The sequence below is a fragment of the Triticum urartu genome, chromosome 4, assembly GCF_003073215.2.
Source record: "Triticum urartu cultivar G1812 chromosome 4, Tu2.1, whole genome shotgun sequence".
Classification (NCBI taxonomy): Eukaryota; Viridiplantae; Streptophyta; class Magnoliopsida; order Poales; family Poaceae; genus Triticum; species Triticum urartu.
The window spans coordinates 535787041-535796718 of record NC_053025.1 but is presented as its reverse complement, the minus strand read 5'-3'; positions in this window follow the sequence as shown (position 1 = coordinate 535796718).

The window sequence follows — 9678 nt, the reverse complement described above, 5'->3', positions numbered from 1 at the left end:
GAATTCTCCCCAGAGCTCGAGAGTGGGGAGAACCCCAAGAAAGCCCTCGCACAAGGTGACGAAAGCCGACAGCAGCATCACCGCGTTGGGCGTGAGGTGATGCGGCTGGAGGGGGTAAAACTCAAGAAAAGCACGAAGGAATCCTCTCACCGGGAGGCCGAAGCCGCGCAGGCAGTGCGAGCGGAAGATTACCCGCTCGCCCTCCTCTGGTGCCGGCGAAATCTCCCTCGCTGGCGCCTGACGAACCCGCACGTAGTTCTCGCCCGGCAGACGCCGCGTCCGGCGGAGGAACTCAACGTGGTCCTCGTGGACGTTGGAGCCATCCCACGAGCTCGAAAACGCCATGAGAGCGACGCGGCGAGGAACAAGACGATGCGGCGGCGGAGACGCGCACGACCCCGCTACGGCGGGACCAAAGGAACCGAGAGGTCCGACGATGGAGCGGCGCGGCAATGGGTCGCCGCGACGGCGAAGGGAAGAAGAAGGAAGGTGAGAAGGGGCGGAGCAAGGGAGAGCATGCGAGCCTCTTCCACTCCCCCTCCTCCCCCTACTTATAGACCTGCGCGGCGGAGCCGAGGAGGCATGGTGTGGGGGAACGTGGGATCAACTGCGCCCACTCCCCCATGTCCCGCGATTATTGCGCCCTGATGGCGTAATAGAACCGCCGCGGGAAGGCGAGCGGTCCGTTGTGGGCCGCAGAAGATCCGCGCCCGGGCCGAGGCCCAGGAGTGGCGGGCCCGGGCCTGCGGCGGCGTCCCATTGCGCGCGTGCGTTGGCAGGTTTTCCTTGCCACGTGGCCCGCGGGATGGCGCACGGTCAGCTCGCAAGCCGACCCACGTTCCCACCTACAAGAAACGGAGCTTTCCGAAGACGGCGCGCATAAGCAAAGTCGGCTCCTCAGGATAGGAAGCTGACCAAGCTTCTCGTCCCTTTGTCAACTTCGAAGCTCGATCAGCTTCGGGGACTACTGTCGGAGTAAATGACCACGGGTAGCCTAGCCGGCTCCCGCTAGCCCTTCTGAAAAAAATTACGAGCCGATTCGGCCCTCAAGAATCCAAGACGTGGGGCCGCCTTCCCCTTGCCGGCTGTCTCCCAGGCCGACTATCGGAAGGCGGCTCGGCTTTAGCCCTCATGAAGAAAGCCGCGGGAGGGCCGGCTCCAAGAAGCCGGCCACGAAAAGGCCGACTCCAAGAGGCCGGCTCCCACAAAGCGGTCAAGATCGTACCCTCGAAGTCTGCATCCACATAACGGCGATGTGGCGGGGCGTGGCTACAGTAAAGCCTGCCACCCCCGAATCCCGGAGCACGCCTGGCACAGTGCGCCGTACGGGGTGGCCATGACCTGTCCGGCGCGGCACTGTTGCCATGTTGACCCTGATGCCAGCCATGATGGGCTGTCAGCACGGCCCACGGGCGGTGGGCCCCTTCAGGAAGAGAGACACCCGAAGGCGGCCATGCCTCCCCTAGTCGGCCCAAGACAGGGCCGGCTCCCCGCAGCCGGCCTGCCTCCTCCCTTGAAGGAGACGCCCCATTAAGGAGACAAGACGCGGTGAGGCTACAGCGATCGCCCGTCGGGCGGCAGCACTATAGCCACGCCCACCTCGGCAAAGCCCTCGTCACCAGGTTGAGGCAACAGTAACCAGCCACCGACAAGGCCCTGGACAGTGGGGCCTGCCTGTCGACCAAGGAGCCGGCAGCCGGCGGGCCCCAGTAGCCGGCACAGAAGCCGGCGAGCGTAGACACAGATGGCTGGGGCCCACGCCCAGCCAGATTACCATTGTACCCCCGGGGGGTGGGCCTATATAAACCCCCCGGGGCACCCATGCAAAGGGTTGATCAGAGTTAGTTTTAGACACCACATAGAGAGGAGAAGAGAGCGAGACGTGCCCTTCTTCCTCCTCCCGCCAAATAGCTCAAGGAGCATCTTGTAGCCACTCGTTCGTCTAGTGATCATGCGGATACCCCGCAGAGCAGCAGTAGTGGTGTTATCTCCACGGAGAGCCCCGAAGCTGGGTAAGATTCGCCGGCGTGCATGTCTTTGCCTCATCCCGCTTCCAGGCACCGGCGACGTCTTACTGGCTCCCACAATGATAAGCCACCCGTTGGCATATGTCGCACCTACCACCCGACATTCTGGGTTGGCCGATTCTGGATCCTCCCTACCCTGGGGGTGGCTAGTCCTATTTATTGGCAAAGGCCCTGGGCCTCTTCCCAAATATTGAGCGGGAAGGGCGCCAACAATTGGCCATTTTGAAGGGGAACATCGGGTACACTTATCCTGACTAAAGTTGGTCCTCGCCTGCCAAAGGCTCTGGTGGTGACGCTGGCTTGGGCTCCACAATGACTTCCTTCCTACCGTTGGACTGGTCTTGGTCTCGTTGCACCGAAACGGGTGCCTTTGCTTGATGCTCTCGCCTGCGCTTGCTCCCTTTGCACCAAAGAGGAAAGGAGGACACTACGCGGGCTGGCGCCCGCCTGGCGCCCTTGGTCATCATGGCTTGCGTCACGGGCACCTCGTGAGGTACCCCGCCTTGATCTCTCCGCCTCCTCGCGAGCCAGCCTGATGTGGCCATGCCTGAGGAAGCTCCGTGTCGTCCGCCCCGCGAAGCTTGGCCCCTCGTCGCGAGGGTCTTGGGTCTGCGTCGATGAAGCCGGGCCGTGCTAGGCCCCCTTTGAGCTACGCCGCAGGCCGCAGGCAGGCATGTCTGGGGACCCCCGTTCCCAGAACACCGACAGAGTTGGTCCAGTTTATAAGGGAAACCGGACCCAAAAACCATACAAACGGGGCCTTTCGGCAAACAACACACACATCCACACGAGCCACGGGTCCCTCTGCCCGGATCCACCTCCAAAACGATGCTCCCAAGAGAGAACGCGACGCTAAATAGCGCCGCCATCGTTCGATCTAAACTAGATCAAGGGTTTCTCCCGGAGCACGTCGGGAAAGGCAAGGTGAGAGCAGCGACATCGATGCCTCCAGCGAGGGAGCGACGCCTGAAAGCGCCGCCATCGACGACTCCGGCCACAACCGGAGTACGACTTTCACCGGTAGTCTCACCTGCATAGTCCGAGCCTAGGATCCGGTCAGCCTACACACCTAACCACTACACCTGCCTCCACGGCTAACCGCACCTCCCCGGTAAGCTCGACGTGCTTCCAACCTAGCATCCGCGGCCCCCACTGGACGGAGGATGCAACCCCCAACAGCGCCATTCGTCTCCCATCAGAAGGATGCAACCAAACACGACGCCATTCGTCTCCTCGAGGATGCAACGCCTGCCGGCCATTCCTCTCCCGACGAAGGATGCAACAACCACAGCGAGGCCATTCCTCTCCCTCCAGCCACCACCATCTCGTCCTCCCACCCGAAGCAGCGTCGAGCTTACCGAACCACCATCAAGAGGATGTAACACCGAGCAAGGATGCCATTCATCTCCCACAACTTCTCCCGCGCAGAGAACAACAAGCGCACTCGGCACCCCGGAACAGACTGCGGCCACCCTACTACACCGCCAACTGCAGCTGGGCGCGAACCGCAACCGCATCATGGCGCGAAACGCAGCCAGCAGTTGCGGACGACCAGCGAACTGACGAGCACATTGGCTTTCCCCACCCGGGCTCAGCACGGCCATGCCAGATTGGCGCCAACTCACTGCACACCCCTCTCCACCTCGCGCTCCGGTGGCCACGCCAAATCCGCCCCACCCTGCTACAGTCCTCCCTCCACCTCGCGCGCCGGTGGCCGCGCCAGATCCGCGCCACCCCGCTGCACTCCCCCCTCCACCTCGTGGGCCGGCGCACCCTCCCTACGCGCACGCCGACGACTGCGTCACCCGCCAGGCAGGAACCTAACGGCGCCTCATCGAGATCCACATCCCCGTGGCCAAGCCGCCCCCGTGCAGCTCGTGCACCTCGCGAGATGAAGAAGACCCCGCCGCCGCCGACGCCGCACGGGCTTTGCCCGGCGACACACTCCGGCGGCGGCAAGGGAGGTAGGGAGGGGTGGGTAGGTGGCCGGCGGCGGCGATATAGGGTTCTCCCGGGCCGCTACGGGGAGCGACACGGGAGTCTTTAAGCCAGTTGCACCGGATTGAACAGTGGAGAGCCGTAGCGGCGGCTTCGCGACAGAAGATGCAGCAGTAGCCAGCTGTGCGACGAGTCAGCGGGAGGCGACACCGTAGGTGTGGACGCATGCCTAGCGAAGCCAATTTGCAGCTGCGGATGCGTGCCCGCGAGGTGAGGCAATTGGCCCGAGGTCGGACGCAGACATGCGATTCGGGAGCGGAGGCGAGGTCAGGGTGGCTCGTGGCGTGGCCTTGGGCGCGATGGCGAAAACGGTGCCTGGGACGACTCGATGCAGGCTGTAGTAGCGGAGGTCCTGGCTGTATAGGCAGAGACCGGCAAAGGAGGGCAGAACAGGCAGGCCAGCCTGATGCGGGCGGTCCGTGGTGCAGTGATGGCCATAGCACAGGCACAGGGTGGCTTTGAAGCGGGCTCGAGCGCAGCGATGGCTGCGGCTGCAGTGGAACGAGTCCACGCCCATGATCCCATCCAATCCGGTTTGTGATTGCTTTGATGATTTTTTTTCAGGGGTAGCAACCGCCATGAACACAGGAAACAGCAGCAGCAACTTGTGGCTAACAGATCAACGCATAGGGCCCAGGTAGAAAATTTTCTCGGGATTTAAAAACACCAGGTACAGCAGAAAAAAGAGCTGCAGCGACGGCCAAGACTAACGCGTCAAGGTGGTTGACCGAATCCCTGTCTGTTTTGATTGTAGCAAAAAAACTATCTGTCCTCGGATTGACATATTGAACAGACTTTGTATATTCTGCAGGCCATGACTTGACATATTTGAATTGAAAGGAAACCTCCATGGGACACTTGGACGTACAAGGGAAGCACGATCTCCTGATTGGTTTGGAAATTGATCTGCTTCAATTGCAAACTTGCATACAAGCCGGACTTAATCTCTCTCCTGGCGGTGGTTCTGTCCACATCGATTTGTAGAATAGCAGTGTAGACCTGATCTGATTTTCCACACACGGGTCGTTGCCCATCAAGGTCACTTTTGACTATGACCTGATTTATGCTGTCGCCAAAAACTTTTTTACTCTCAACTGATGAATTCGGAGTTTGATGTAGAACCTTCTGAACCGGCTCTTCTTCATTTGGTCAATCGCAAGCCTCTCGATCCATAGGCGAGATCCCTTCAAAAATTCAACACCACCGTGCGCGAGCCCCACGGTGGGCGCCAACTGTCATGGAATTGTCACGGTAGATATCCTAGTGTGAGGACTTGGTCGTGAGGCCAACGCATCTACGTGGTATCTTGAGAGGGGTTGAGCGGAATCGAGAGACGCAACACAAGACAAGGATTTAGACAGCTTCGGGCCCCGGGAAACATCATCCGGTAACAACCCTACATGATGTTTGCGGCTACTCCCTCCTTCCATCTATATAGGGCCTAATGCACTTTTTAAGACCACCTTTGACTATTGACAAGATTAATAGTACATGACATGCACAATGTGAAAATTATATCATTGAAAGCTTCTTTCACACACGAATTTAACGGTGTGCTTTGTGTAAGTTGCATGTCCTATATTATTGCTCTAATATTTGGTCAAAGTTAGCCTCAAAAAATGCATTAGGCCCTATATAGATGGAAGGAGGGAGTATCTCTCATTATGATCATGAGGAAGTCGCCGTAAACCGGCTCTCCTAGTTAACCCTAACCCTTTAAGATTGCTTCTTCTTACTTGTCCCTCTTTGGGGAGCCCTACCCCTCCGTATATATGTTGAAGGGGCGGTTTACATGTAGAGCCCAACTCGGACTTAAGACTTAACTATTATGACTTCTCTTCTTGGGCTTCTTAACATCTTGGGCCTCATAACGTCTCGGGCTTCATAACTCCTGGCAACCCAGTTACCACTGCCTGCCGGGAGTTAACTGGTGTCGGTTTAAGATAGTCTGCCGGGAGTTAACTGGTGTCGGTTTAAGATAGTCTGCCGGGAGTTAACTGGTGCCGGTTTAAGATGGTCTGTCGGTTTAAGAATGTCTGCTGAGTTATCATCTAACTTAACCCTGTCTTAACTGTCAGCCGGTTTAACAACCTGCCGGTTTACCGTCTGAGTTAACTATCTGTTTTACCTGTCTGTCTTAACTGTCAGCCGGTTTAACAACCTGTCGGTTTACCATCTGACTTAACACCAACCGGTTTACCACCTGCCTTAACACCTGCCGATTTACTAAGTCCCAGCCGGGTTATAACTCCGGCCGGATCACACGGCGGGGTATATCCCCGACAGGTGGTGTGACCAATATTAGTAATGATAACTTCGCCTTCTTTGTCTCCAACAGTCTTAACTAGAAGATCTATCATCAGCCCGGATTGGATCTGTCGGTTCATCATCAGGCACAACAGTGTCAACTTCTGGTTATTCATCAGTATTGTGATCTTGAGGGGGTGGTTCATCAAAGGTAGCTTCAGGATTTGGACCCTTCGGTTCAACGTTTGCTCCGGTTCAGTGACCACCTGGTCTTCGGGCAGATTGTTCACCCGAGCCTTTTTGCTGGGTCTGGCTTTGGCTCTAAAACAGAATAAGATGTGAAAGTTAAGCATAGCATATAAAGTATGAAAACATCAAAAAAAGGGGTTGAAGTACTTACCCAGCTACAGTTTTGAGAGGAGGAAGTTGGGTCGCTGTTGACTCGCCAGAGGATGAAGGAGGTGTCACCTGATAATTTGAATCGGATGGATTAAGAGGTTGTCGAAAATAGCCTGCCTTGGGTGAGACCTCAGATCGGCGCTTTCGAACCGGGGTGTGTGGTAAACCAGCTAAAGTGACCTTTTGGCCGCTGTGCCGGGTTGTGCGGCGAGCATTGTGCTGCCGCGTCTTCAAAATAAATGTTGGATCCAAGTGAGCAAGAGGATGAGAAAAGCTTATTTTCTGGACTGCTTGACGGATTTTTTGTGTTGGCATAGAGTTTGAACCGAAGGAATGGATAATTACCTTTGCATCGTCAGCTTGGCTGCCCTCAACGTCCTCCTGATAAGTATCATTGTCAATGAGATGCATGAAAAGTGAACCAAGTGAATCAAGTTCTACCTCAACTTCCGGTTCATCCAGGTCATCATCCAGTTCCATACTGATGCATTCAGGTGCCTTCCGCTTTGTGGTTTTCTTGACGGATTTTGTTTTAGGACGAGAAGGCTTTGCCGCTTTCTCTTGAGGCTTCTTCTTCCAGAACGGATCATCACCCTGTTTAAAAATAAGCAGAAGGGTATTCAAAGATTGGACAGTATAAAGATATCAAGTGAAAAGCGGAAGAACAATGCTTACAGCAGGCGGTTTGTTTTTCGTGTAAAAAGGGTCTAATTCGGTTTGGCGGCAGATAGCTTCCGACTCGTTCAATATTTTCTTGACAGCTTCAGTAACTTCTTCATCTGTTAGCTGAATATTGATATGACGTTGGGAGTCTTCTACTTCACCACTATACTCGCACATTAAGCCGGAGCGGCGACTGTCGTGGTTCTAAGTCTGACAGTAGAATGGGGGGTAGGTATGTAGAGGCAAGATCCTAGCTATGGAGGAGTTGTACACGCGAGTTTTACGAGTTCAGGCCCTTCTCGGAGGAAGTAACAGCCCTACGTCTCGGAGCCCGGAGGCGGTCGACTGGATATATGCGTGTGATTTACAGGGGGTGCGAACCCTTGTCCCGGAGGAGGGGGGTGGCTTATATAGAGTGCGCCAGGACCCCAGCCAGCCCACGTTACAAAGGGTTCAATGTAATTAAGGCAGGGCGTTACTGGTAACGCTAGTAATAAAGAGATATAAATGATCTTTAAGGTTACAGAGTGAATGACCGACCGTTGCCATCCTGAGTGACGTTAGGCCTTCTACACTCTGAGTGGTTTCTTGTATCGTCGAGTGTCTTCAAGACTGTCGAGTGGAACATAGCTTTATGGTCGAGTGGACGATGATTTTCTTCGACTGCTTCTGGTTCTTTTAGAGGTGTCCTTGGGGAGGGTATCTTGGACAGATCCATGACCCTACCCTAGGTACATAGCTTCGTCATTAGCCCTCGAATGGATCAGGGTTTGAGTGAGGAAGGAGTTGAGAACACTACCGACTCATTCTTCGTGCTATGAGTATATCTTGCTCGGGATCAATGAACTGAGGAGATAACATCAACTTCTTTTTCAGTCACCTTGGTCCATTCTTAGTTTTTGTCGAGTGAACTTTCACGGTAGAGTTCCGAATGGTATGTGGAGGATGTTTTCAGTCTGACAAGTTGCTCTGCTCTCTGCGGATTTCGCGGGATTTGAATTTTGGGAAGCGCGCCAGACGGGCGGGGCCATGGTAATCGGGGCGGATTAGGAAGGTCGCCTCGATCCCCGTGCCACCTTTTTCGCCACGTATTGCGCACGCGACTATTGTGGGATTTGTTTAGATCGTCTGGGCCTACCAGTCAGTCACTCGGGAAATGACCTTATAAAAGGCACCGGACCGGGTCTTTGCACAGCGCGCTCCCATTTTCTTCCTTCTTCCTCAAACTTCTCCGCCGCGCTCGCTTCCGCTCTCGGCATCGCAACCTCGTTCGGACTCGATCCGCCGCCATGGGGAAAGAGAAGACGGTGGCGTTGGAGTGCGCGAAGAAGGCGACCGCGAAGGCGAAGGGCAAGAGGACCAGCCAGGGCAGATCGTCGTCAAGATCCGACCTGCCGCCGGGCTGGATCCAGGGTGACTGGATCCGCTCGATGATCAGTCAGGATGACCTCGACGATCTGGTGGAGGGGGACTGATCCCCCACAAATCGGCGTGGCTCCCGGGCAACGAGACCGAGCCGAAGCCGCGGGAGGGTGAGTGTGTTCTCCTCGCCACCCATCTCGACCGCGGGTTTTCTTTGCCTCCCCATCCTTTCTTTCGTGGCTTTCTGAACTTCTTCGGGGCTCAACTCCACCACTTTACTCCAAACACCATAGTCTACCTGTCTGCTTTTGTGTTGATGTGTGAAAATTTCTTGGGTTGTCGACCGCACTAGGGTCTCTTCAAACACATCTTCACATGTCGCTCCCAGTCGGTCAAGAAGGCCAACCCGAGTGACGAGAGGACGCACGTGATCCAGATGTCCGGGGGCCTTGGCATCCAGATGAGGAATAAGAGTACCTTCCCAGCGATGATCCTACCCGACTCGGTCCGGGGCTGGCAGTCGACTTGGTTTTACTGTAAGGAGGGTCGGCTGGACTTCCTCCCTTTTCCCTAGCTCAAGTGGAGAATCCCTCCTCCTTAACTGTGGTCCCAGAAGAGAAGGCGCAGGTCAAGGTGTTGGTCGAGCGGGTCGTCCAACTTGTCCACGACGGGGTGACTGGGATGGCCCTGCTGGAGGTCTTTCTCAGTCGACGCACCCTACCGCTTCAGGCCCGTGACCATCCGATGTGGATGTACCCGGGACTCGAGGACTCCACTCGGATCCACCCGGAGGACGTTAGTGAAGACACCTTGGAGAAGTGGCTGAGGGGAATCACTAGCAACAAAGACAACCCCCGGGGGTCTAGGAGGGTGATTCCATTCGATCACTCACGCCAGCCGGAACAGGTATGATTTTGCTTTGCCAAGTATCTTCCCGATTCACTGCGTGACACCTTGTTGATGGTCGACTGTATTTCTTTTA